The 10,847-nt window shown below is 37.5% G+C and overlaps 1 long non-coding RNA gene across 1 annotated transcript; it reads left to right on the forward strand.

Moving 5' to 3' along the window:
- The first annotated feature begins 212 nt into the window (after nt 1-212).
- Nucleotides 213-4,262, forward strand: LOC129277687 (uncharacterized). Its single transcript, XR_010295887.1, has 2 exons — nt 213-339; nt 1,168-4,262. It is a non-coding gene; the product is annotated as an uncharacterized LOC129277687 (long non-coding RNA).
- The last annotated feature ends 6,585 nt before the right edge of the window (nt 4,263-10,847 follow it).

Consider the following 10,847-nt stretch of genomic DNA (forward strand, 5'->3'; position numbering starts at 1 on the left):
GGAGTCAGGTGGCACTAATTGCCCCTATTATACGACTTTGACAATGAACTGCCCCTTCCCCTGGATTTGAACAACAATAGATGTTTCTCGAGAGCGTTTTGTCCTTTGGGAGGCGTTCGGCCATTGGCCATGGTTCTAGACCAATGGTTTCGGCTTAAAGTCTCAAGGTAGCTTGGGAAGTTCTAGGGCAGGAATCTAGCTTTCTGTGATTTAGACGCCATTTGAACCGTGAGGAGAAAGGAGTTCGCCAGTCCAGTTCTCTCCGCCGTTTCAGCTCTGACATCATCTCGAAGCAGCTGGGTCTGGCGGGCTCGGTATTGTATACACAGTATCACACTTGTATTTTTTAAATTGCTTTTACATGTTTTTAAACATAAGTTGTTGATTTTTGTTCATTATGTCGAGTTTATCGAGCGTATCAAGTACATGTCTTAGCTCTTCCGAATCCGAGCAAGAACCGCCGGTCGTCCTTGTTCTTGGCCATAGCTATATAAGTCGCCTGAACGATTTCATTTCATGCGATCCCTCTCGAATTAACCTCGCGCTGGAGAAATCCGCCGTACTCTCTTTCCTGGTCGATGTCGGGCACGATCAACCGGGCAATGTCTTCTCCGCTTCTTCACAGCTTGATATCGTTTGGGAGCTCTCCCCAGACGCCGTGGTCCTCGATCTCGGATCCAACGACCTGTGCGACGGCGGCGCGACCACCGAATCCACAGTCCTTGCGATTGTCTATCTCGCGCTCCGCATCGCGCGCATTCCCGGCGTTCGCCACGTGCTTGTGTGCAGCATTATCCCGCGCCTGTTCGTGCCGCTTTGGAAGCCGAACTTCAACCTGAACGTGCACGAAACGAACCGACTGCTCGCGAAGTTTCTCGAAAGTCTACCGAACGTGCATTTTTGGCGTCATCGCTCTTTCGCGCTCAACCACAACAAGCTTTTCTCGCACGACGGATTCCACTTCAACGACGCTGGCATGTTGAGGTACTACCGCAGTATCCGCGGCGCTATCATGAAAGCTTACAAAATGGAATGATATCAAATTTCCCGTTTTGCTTTGTCCATGTTTTCTGCTTAAATTACTTAATTTTTACGTTGGATTATTATTTTGTCTTCGCTGGCACGAACTCATTTATTTTCATAGGATTTTTTTTTATATATCTCCAGCTAACAGTTTGGATCGAGGGATTTTAGTCAGCCTGTAGCTGTAAGCGAATTTCTCACGACTTACCACCCAGCCTCTCGCACCAATCACGGAGATTGCACATGCGTCAATATTCCATGAGCTGAAATGTAATCTGGCAGTCGTCATTATGATTACTTAGAGCATTAATGATTCAACACGGATATTCGACATGGTCTGAATGTTCCACGTGTAATGTTGTAATGAAATCAAGTCAATCGAAAGCCTAATATGTATTCATGTGGTGTTAATCTGGTTTGGCCACATACCTTTTGTATACATACACAGCAAAAACTGTGGTGTTAACCGGTGTACATAGAGGACTACACCAATTATTTTACACCGGAGGTATATTGAAATAGTTAGTTTAACACCTATAGGTGTTATTACAACACCTTTGTTTTTGACATTTACACTCTTTGGTTTTATGTTCAATTTCTAGGGTGTAATTTTAACACCTCAGGATGTGGTCTTCTATTAACACCAACTGGTGTCAGTTTTAACACCATAGTTTTTACAGTGTAGCAAGATCAATTTTATTCGATAAAGGGCGTATTTCGTTTGTTATTCGTCATTCGTTTGGTATATAGCTATATATGTTTTATTATTTTAGAGTAAAGATGTATATTGATTGCTCCGCATTTATGATCGTTGAATTTTACATTTTAAGAGATCGAATACCGTTCATTTTTTAATTTTTTTTGTGTATTAAGAATGGGCGAAATCGATGTCTTCAGTGTTTCGAAAAGATCCCACGTTAAATTTAGAATTTGGTGAGCATAATTATATATTATAAAGATTTAAATAATAAATGAATAAAGATTTTATTATGTAACAACACAATCCTCTCGGCTTCTCAAACGTATATTAAAAAAATGTATTTACTGTTATTTGTATAGATTTTGGTATAATATTTCCGATCTCATACCACCATACTTGCAAAAAAAAGACCAACACTGTAAAAACGCTGTTTAAAATTTTAAGCGCGTTGTGTAAGCCCGTCACTGTAACAACTTTTTAAACAACTGTTTAAACTTAGTATACGCACTTAGTATACATGGTAAACAGACTATGGCCCGTATTCTGAAGTCAGGTTTAACTTAGACCATGGTCTAAGTCTGTGCTCAAGTTATGGGGAGCCAAAAACTCTAACATTCTGTTTTTATTGTATATTTCTTATGTTTACTATTTTGTTTCCTTTTGATTTCATAATGATGAAAATACTTCAAAATACTTCATTCCCTGACAATTTGGATGTCATATGAGTTAATAAATTGGATGTGTACTGTTAGGGATTAGTGCCCCAATTGGCTCTCCATATTTAAACCACAACTTTAAACCCGAGTTCGGAATACGGGCCTATGGCGTAGGCCTACATTACGCGAAAGAAAATTCGCAATTGTATTACCATACATAGACCGAAAATTACACCTGATCAGTATACATTGTGTGGCGTAAAACTCTAGCCGTCGAAGACAGAATTTGTAATTTAGTATATTTTAAACCTCGAAGCTGAAAACACCCCAAATGTGTTTCATATTTTTAGTGAAAACTTTCAATAACGAAGTACCGAAAACAAACACTTTCGGCACATTTTGTGCTCAATATGTGGTGAGTGACCCCGGAACCTGCATGTAGTTCTTAAATGATCACAATTGAATGATAGTTTGGAATTGTTTTTTTTTTATTGAAAATAGTGGCAACAGATAAATGGTATACAGTATTATAATTTCCGTTGACATAACATCGCCCTGTTTGGAGTCGGTTTCGTTACTAAGACTGCGGCATTAATTGATATGGTAAAACTATGACGAAAATGATAAAAAGCTAATATACAATGCTTATCGTTATTGTTACTGTGATATTATACGATTAATCATCTTTACTGTATACATTTTTAAACAATCCATTCACCTTCGGTTCGCTTCATTTACAACAGCATGAAGGTTTTTTAATTGAATAATAGATTCGTTATGTGAAAATAACGGTAACTTAAATGAATTTGACCATTTTGTTATGTAAATTAAACAGAAATCATTATTTCTTTGCTGAATTATGTAACATTTTTCTGGGGAAAAGAGTAGTGAAACTGTGAAAAATAGGACATTACTACCATCGCCTGAGTGAACAGACTGGAATTATTGTATGGAATTATATTTTTGTTATTAACGGTAGCATTGTCAATCTGAACGTAGAATGTTCATAATGTATATTGATACGTATTATTGTCAATTTTTTTTTCTTTTAAATACGATCCAAACCGAATTAATTTGGATTTTTGCGAAATGATCAAATCCTTCCTCTAAGTGTTATAGCTGTATAATCGATGGAAGAAAGAGTTTTATTCAATATTTATTGTCACACCTCCGATTACTTCAGAATGACAGTCTATGATGTTTTTTTTTCCCGAGAATGTGATTGGAATTTCGTGAATTAATTGAAATGAATGCGAACTAAATTGCAATTGTATTTTTATAATTTCCATGTTTACTACAAAGTTAATGATCTCATGTATATTTGTTTGAATATTATTTTCTTTCTGTCTGTTCTGGACCAAAACTTACTTAAATTGAATGAATTTGGAATTATATATTTAAAACTGTTATTGAAGAAATGTCAGAGCTTAACCAAAGAAATGCTTTTTTAAAGTTCCAATAGCAGTATTTTTTGTCTGTTTTCCTTTGCATAGGAAACAATGACATGTGTAAAATGATTACTAGGTCTTTTCTGTGTTGGTCCATATTTAGTTGTGTTGGGTATATGCAGGTTTGTGAATATGTTGTTACAAGAAGTATCTTTTAGTAGTTTCTAGAAATTTACTTGCAATCAATTTTCCATTATCAGTAATGAATTTCTGAGTGATAGATCAATTTTAAGTATAAAAATCAGTATGATTTTTATCACAAGAAGTGGATCCAGAAGTTAAATGTAAATTTGTAATTAATCGCAAGACTTATTATTGATTTAACGATCAAAATTTTAATTTCAATCGATTGCGAGTTAAACCCTATGTAGAGTAAGATGACATCAAAGTCAGCATGAAGCTGTTGAGTTTCAATAAATGTATTTTTGCACTGAATTATCATATATTTTTACTTTCCTTTTTCAACAGAGTTTGTCCTGAATAAAATGTGTTATGGACATGGCCGTACGCGGCGGGGAGGCAGTCGTCCCCCGACATTTTGAAAACTTTTCGAAATTCATAGAAAGGATGCACGAAATCCTTCAACTTCACTTTACAAAATGCAAAGCGTCCGAGTGACAAGCTCGGTCGCTTCGCTTTCTTGCTTTCGATTATTTTTAAAGTTTACGCGTCTTGCCCCCCAGCAAAAAAAAATTATACGTATAAGGCCATGGTTATGGACATGATCTTCGGAAATTTTGCGATACACAGAAGATTGAGAAAGAGTGAAATAGAGAGAGAAAGAAAGAATTATGGAGTTTTTGCAATAGCTACATAACACTTTCTAAAACGTAGAGAGTCTATAATTATTGTTTCAAATGCCATTCATGACAATGATGTATTTATCGAGGGTCGGTGAATCGAAACAAAAAGCAGTTTCGTTCGTGACTTTGGTTGTAGCTACGAAACGTCGGACGAAAGTGCTGTTCCGATTTACCAACTTTCGACAAAGACCTCCCAGATTTCCATTGTGATTCGACTTGCATTTCAACGCATTTGCTGCGTGCTAGGATTGATTCTGCGTCGCAGTGCTAAAATTCTCTATACTTAAAAATATTGAAGCTGAAATGGCAAGCGAGTCAGAAAATGTAGATCGAGCAGATTATTGACAGTCGCAGAAGGGGATGTGAGACAGAAGTGGGGGGTGATGGGGTTGTGAGGCGAAAAGAAGAAGCAAAAGGGAATACTAAGTTAAACGCAGATAATAATATTAATACTAACTTGCTTATATAGCGCATATCACTGCCAAATGCGTCTATATGCGCTACATTGGATGGGGGAGGGGAGTAAATATAATATATACTCGTATTTTGAGAAAGAGGCAACGGAAAATAACACTCAGAGTGGAGGGAACGGAGAGATGTAAAAACAATATTACAGAAACACAGGGGGAAAGAGATAAATCTATCAGATATTCAACGGCACTGGGTTTATTATCGATAAATTGAGTACAAAAAAGTAGAAAAAAATGAATAAAACGGTTTTAATACGAAACACTAATTTCGTGACAGATTTGTACATAATTTTCAGAAATGTATCTAACCCATTTTTTTCCCTTTCTCATATTTTTCTTGTTCGTGGAACTTATTTTCTTTTCTTTCTTGCCTTTTTCTGGGGGGATGCATGGCCCCAGCCCCCTCTCAATCTGTAGACCAGTGTCTGGGATGATTGGAAGTGTCATAGGGTAACACAAGTACAATGTTTTATGTATGTCTAACTGGATGATGGAAATATGAGAGTCCCTCGTGAGTAGATAGGCTTCTTATTACCACTTGATATAGAGTTAGTCGAATACAAATAGTTCTAACAAAATCCTTAACATGCTTTACTTGTCTTGTTCTCTTAATTTAGTTCCAATAAATCTGAACATAAGAACACCACTCTTTTCCATTATTTCACTTTTGTTCATGTCGACCAATTATTGTAACTTTTCATTCCCCGTCTCACAACATGCACCCCTCTGACCCCCCCCCCTTCTCTGAACCAAACGTTGTCTCACGCTCTACTTCTTCCTCGTTATATTTTCTTCGACTCTCTCTCTATATCAACACCTTTGTCCTTTATGATTAGATTGATGATTACTTCAGATCTATAGAGAAAAACTAAATGTTACAAAAAACGATTTTAGTAGCATGACGCATTTCCCTCCTTTTATAGCGTAAGATTAGATATAACAAAGAAAGAAAAACAAAGTAATATACTTCATAACGACCAGCATTTTCATCAATACCTTATGACATTGTTTTTAACGTGTTGTCTGTCGGATATTCTTTTAAAATTACAATATGTATTTTACTGTTTTTAATGATTTTAATAAGTTTTGAGATTAGGCAAGGTTTTACAAGACGATACACTGAGCACCAAGTTTGTGATAATGGGTTATCATTTGTCAAGACATGTCCAAAAAGATAAAGTTGCAATAAGTAACTTTTCTAATGATAACTTTTGAAAGTGCGTCATTATCTTTTGCAAAATCTGGGCTAGGTTTTACGACAATCTTCACAGACACCAAACACGGGGACACCACAGGCGGATCCAGGGTGGGGGGGGGGGGGGGCACATTCGGCTCGTGCCCCTCAAATTTTTAATGTAAATATGCCATTTTGACCCAAGTGTGGCCCCCTTTTGAAAGCGAGGACTTTTTTTGCTTGTCAAATTTTCATCTGGATCCAACCAAAACAACAATGCCGTGTTTACACTTAATCGGCATTTGAATCGGCTCGCGGTTCAGAACCGCGAGCCGATTCAGCATCGGCTTTTTCATAGCGTGTAAACGCGAGCAACTTGAATCGGCTCGCGGTTCAGAACCGGCAATTTGCACCACCAAAGTAGTAGGTTCTGAACCGCGAGCCGATGCAGAATCGGCTTTTTTACTACGTGTAAACAGAAAGCCGATTCTGCACCGGCAATTTGAGCGCATTTCAATTACTTTACCATTGTGACGTAATTGTTAGCGCACTGATCCAGCGTTGTCTTTATTGTGACGTATATTGTTGGTGTGCGTATCATTTCAGGTTTTTGCATCGGCTCGCGGTTCTGAACCGCGAGCTGTAACAACGTGTAAACGCAATCCAAATGCCGATTCTGCATCGGCATTTGGTTCAGAACCAAATGCCGATTAAGTGTAAACACGATAGATCAATATACGCGTCATCATCTAGGAGACACGTGCAGTGTCTGATAATTGATGATAAAACCGAGCCCAGAATTTGCCAAAAAGAAAGAAAGATAATGACGAGCTTTCGCAATATACACTTATCATTGCAAAGGTTACTTATTGCCACTTATCATGAAACTTTCTCTCTCTTTTTTAAACATGTTTGACAAACGATAATCCATTATCACTAACAACGTGCCCAAAGTAGCATTATGTAAAACCTAGGTGGTTTTTTGTTCTTTCCCGATTCAATCTCTTGGAATAATAAAAATAACGTCCGTCGACATTCTTCACGGGCCCGTTGCAGAAAGCTTTGAGATCAATCGCAAATCAAGTTTGCAAACGCAACCCCATTTTCATCCAATGAAATGCGCGTACCACTGGATTACGCTTGATATTTACACGCTGCATCGGCTCTCGGTTCAGAATCGGCAATTTTGCACCACCAAAGTAGTAGGTTCAGAACCGCGAGCCGATGCAGAATCGGCTTTTTTGTACTACGTGTAAACAGAAAGCCGATTCTGCATCGGCAATTGGCGCGTATTTCATTTACTTTACCATTATGACGTACCTCAAAGCGCACGTATCCAGCGTTGTCTTTATTATGACGTATATTGTTGGTGCGCGGATCATTTCAGGTTTTTACCCCAAAAGCCGATTCTGAACCGCGAGCCGATGCAGCGTGTAAATGCGGTGCAAGATAAACCCAAAAGCCGATTCTGCATCGGCTCGCGGTTCTGAACCAAAAGCCGATCACAAGAACGGTAAATGACGTACTTGTAAGCGCACGGATCTAGCGTTGTCTTTATTATACCGTGTTTACACATTATCGGCTTTTACATCGGTTCTGAACCGCGAGCCGAAGCAGAATCGGCTTTTTTGTTGCGTGTAAACGCGATTAGCTTGCATCGGCTCTCGGTTCAGAATCGGATTTTTTACTACGTGTAAACAGGAAGCCGATTCTGCTTCGGCAGTTGGCGCGCATTTCATTTACTTTACCATTGTGACGTACTTCAAAGCGCACGGATCCAGCGTTGTCTTTATTATGACGTATATTGTTGGTGCGCGGATCATTTCAGGTTTTTGCCATGCGAGCCGATTCTGCACCGCGAGCTGTGACAGCGTGTAAACGCGATGCAAGATAAACCAAAAGCCGATTCTGCATCGGCTTTTGGTTCTGAACCAAAAGCCGATGCACACGTAAACACGGTAATAGTTGCGTATGCGTTTGAACGCAATTCTTTCTGCATCGGGCCCGGGTAAATTTCCTTTTTGAACGCCTCTTGATGAACGCCATACATGCATCCAAAATGCAGCTCCGTATTTTGTTCAGGATTCATTTTCAAAGATCACTAAAAAGTTCAATTTACTCGTTATTTTTCCATTACCGCTGGTCATTAGAACGCAAAGAGGCAGGTATAATGGGTCTATTGCTCTTTAAGGCCCTTTTACTAATGCACTTTCGATGCATTTTACCATTCTTTAGGGTTTTTCGTTGGTAATAATAAGAAGCTAATTGTCCCCATGGCCAGGGCTTTAAAATAATCTAATAAGGCTTGTCTATCAGAGGAAATTAAATGCCACTCAAATCATGAACAGCTTTATTTTGATGGAGAAAAATGAGAATGTCATCTTAAAAATTTGCGTTCCTGACGAAGAGGGGCAAGGGGAAGAATTGGAGAAAGAAAGGGAGTGTACACTATAAGAGTAGTGTTAAACTTACACAGTTGGTGTTCTAAGATGATCACACCAAGCATTTTACACTAATGTAGTGTTAAATTTGTAGTGTTAAATATTATACACCCATTGGAGTTTATCGTTACACATTTGTTTGTTACCAGAACACTTTTGGGTGCTTTGTTTAAACTTCATGGTGTATATTCAACACCTTAGGACGTGGTTCTCTGTCTTGTGTTGTTCCTACACCATAGTTTTTTGGTAGTGTAGAAACTTGAATAAAAAAAAGAGAGAGCAATGTTCCAATTGTGAAGCTGGATTATAACCTCCAAATGTGTTTAAAGTTATAAGACGTGCATGATAATTATTTTTTCAGGGTGTTTAATTGTGCATGGTGATTGTCCTATTATCTAAAAATGTCCCCTCAACCAAATATCGGATATAATGTAGCATTTCATCAAGCCAAGTTAAGTCAAGTCTTTTGTTTCATTTCAATTCATTTCAACATAAAAAGTAGGCCCAATTATAAACCAGATACAATTATAATTAATGGATAAAAATTAACACTAACATAATCGGTGACTGATTTCGAATTGTAATAAAAAGTCAGTATTTAAAATAAAGCATTATAACTGAATCAACAATTTTATTCTGACGTTGAATTCAAAACCGTTCCAAATGTGAACGGGGAGGAGATGCCCATGGGGAAAAGGACGAAATGCCCACAGGAAAAGCAGCATATGGGACAAGGGTCGTTGTAGGGGACACCTTTGCTCGTCTGCGTACAACCTTCCATCACCTTGTCTGTGATTGATGTCTGAAATTGCAATTTGGCACGTGGACCTTCTGGACTCACACCTACTGGGGTCAGTCTCAAAACTGGGTGAAATATCACGTGATTATTATAAACAATGGCAGGCACAGGGGGTGCGCCCCCTTCCCTTTTAAAGGGGAAGTTTATTTTTTTTGGTAATTCATGTTTTATTGATCCTTTTTATCAAAATATACATAACAAAACATTCATGATATAATGGATCACATATAAAAGTTCAGATGACGTTGGCATATAAAATAACATGTCTAACATACAAAATAGTATAAAATAAAAAACATATATGTTTGTTTACAACAACACAAACAAAATCAGGCACTTGGCCTATATAAAAAAATAAATAAACATAACAAAAACAGCCTTCTGCTTTATCGCCTCTTTAAAGTATTCAGAATGATAGCCCACTTGCCATCATGTTTTTCTAATTTGCATTTCCTTTGTGCTATGGTATGTTCAACAGTTTCAAATGATAAAAGAAAGTTACAAAAATGGGGGAGAGTAGGTTTTTTTCCGTCACATCGGCATCTAAAAATATGTTGTTTACCTGACAGGAGCAGAAAGTTCAATATAAATATATTTCTGGGGAAGTTCAGGGGAAGTTTATCCTGACGAAAACTTGGTTATAAAACATGACAGAAAAATAAACCAAATTATTGGTGAAGGTTTTGAGGAAAATCCATCAAAGATTAAGAAAGTTAATTTATATCTTTTTATTTGTGACGTCATATACGAGCGGCTGCCCCATATTATGTTATGTAATGTAAAATGCATAAATTCTAGATTTTTAATGGTTCGTGATGACTCTTTTTATTTCTTTCAGGAGCGGGTGTGAAATGATTTCTCTATTGCTGTACTGAAGGTACACTAAAATGTATTTATAATTTTCATAGAAATTGACATTTAATTGATTTTTTTTATTACCATTCGATGTGTAGGAAAGCTGCTCGCACTATATGACGTTACGAATAAAATATATTCAAAAATTCTTATATATCTTTTTATTCTTCGATGAATTTTCTTCAAACCTTCACCACTGATCCACATTGAGCTCCACTCAACCCACGTTAGATGAATGGGTACACACACACACACACCCACGCACAACGAAAGATTGGGAAAAAAGAAAAAAAGGTTGAGTGAATTTTGTAAAGAAAGTACTGGGTAGTGTAATTATACAATGTCCACGTTTACTTGATTGCCTTGTCGTAAAACTAGAACAGATTTGCATAAAAATAGCAACGCCACACCTTCGAAATAAACATTAGGCCTTATCATTAGAAAGGTTACATTTTAAAATTTGCCTTTAAACTTTCCC

This window comes from Lytechinus pictus, chromosome 15 (assembly GCF_037042905.1).
Source record: "Lytechinus pictus isolate F3 Inbred chromosome 15, Lp3.0, whole genome shotgun sequence".
NCBI classification, from domain to species: Eukaryota; Metazoa; Echinodermata; class Echinoidea; order Temnopleuroida; family Toxopneustidae; genus Lytechinus; species Lytechinus pictus.